Below are 1,558 nucleotides of genomic sequence, written 5' to 3'. Positions count from 1 at the left end.
GTTTATCTCACACGATCCATCTATTTCACTGGTTTATCAGATGGCGTATCTGTATATGTACATGGCCAATATGCTCATCTCTCTTTAGATACTTTGAACCTCCACGTTTATCTTTCTATTCTTTATAATCTTTATGATTCTATGATTGTATGATGAGTACTCATTCGTGGGTACATGATCCTCGCTTATGTTCAAGTGCTATTCTCTTATGTATCTTTATACAAATGTGTGTGTCGACACTTTCATGTGATTCCACTATGTTCCAGACATGATCTGATCACTTTGAGATTTCATTATCCAGGACCTTTGTTACCTAGCAGCTTGGCGTCCCAAGACTACTTGGTTTGGTACCTTAGATGTGTAGCTGGCCAGCCTTTATCTCTATGTCTGGTATGGTTTCTCTTATCATGATTTCGGATCTGTCTATGCACCTTTTCTTTCTATCCGAGTTTCTTTACTCTTATGGAACACTTGGTTTATCTTGCATAGACTCTATAGCAACTTGATTATGTCTCTTCTATGACTTTAAATTTCGTTTGGTGCTAAGCTGGTTAGTCATTCTTTTTTCGGGTCAGTGTCTGGCATTTCGATTAGCTTCTCAATTGGCTATCTTTATATTATCTTTCTTTGGACGTCTTATATCATAATTTATAGTCCGAGGATCTTGCCAAGACAATGATGGTTAAAACCATTCTTATCATTCATTTACTCTTTCTTTATCCAGCTTATAATCTTTCTCCTTTAATGTTTGGATAGTCGGATCCATTTGATCATGCAATCCGTACTTGGCCACTATTTTAATCACCCATGTTTTGGCTCAAGCTTTCTTTGAATTCGGGGAGAAAGTAATACTCCTATCCAATATATATTCTCAATCCTCTTCTGAGGTTCTATCTTAGACGGCACATATATGTATGTGGTGGTTTTATCTCAGAATCTCTTAAGATGGTTTGTCTGGTTTTAATGACCCGTATTCATTCTTTAGATGGGAATATCTATGCTCACTTATATGGCCTGATGCATATTATCATTTTTATATATGTCAATTCATAATGTCTCCAAGCTTATAGACTTTAGAATCTTAGTCTTATAGATAATGGTTTACATGGCTGAACCTTTTATAGGTAATGGCCTTTCCGGCCGGTTATGGCCTTTGCGGCCAGACCGTTGTCTCTCATGGTCTCTTCGGCTTTTTTGGCCGAGTCATGGACTGTGTGCGGACAAGCCTGCACTATTCAGACAAGTCACGGCCAAGTCATGGCGAAGTCGTGGCTAAGCTGTTTATAGGTGATGGCTTCTTTGGTTTGGCTGTCTGTATCATGGCCTCTCTTTGGCCGTGTAATGGCCCTTTATGGTCTAGTAATGGCCGAGCCATATATCATGGTGTTTAGACCATAGTACACGAACTTGTAGTATTGATCATGGGTTTATCCTCTCTCCCCCTCATGACCATACTATAAGGTCGTGGTGCTTTGGGATAATTAAGCCTAATGAGTTTCCCTATGTGTACATGTTTCACAACGTGAGATCTTTACGGGATAACTCTGTGTCTTTTCAA

This window comes from Brassica oleracea, chromosome C7 (genome assembly GCF_000695525.1).
Source record: "Brassica oleracea var. oleracea cultivar TO1000 chromosome C7, BOL, whole genome shotgun sequence".
In the NCBI taxonomy this organism is placed as follows: domain Eukaryota; kingdom Viridiplantae; phylum Streptophyta; class Magnoliopsida; order Brassicales; family Brassicaceae; genus Brassica; species Brassica oleracea.
Note: the sequence above shows the minus strand (reverse complement) of the source record.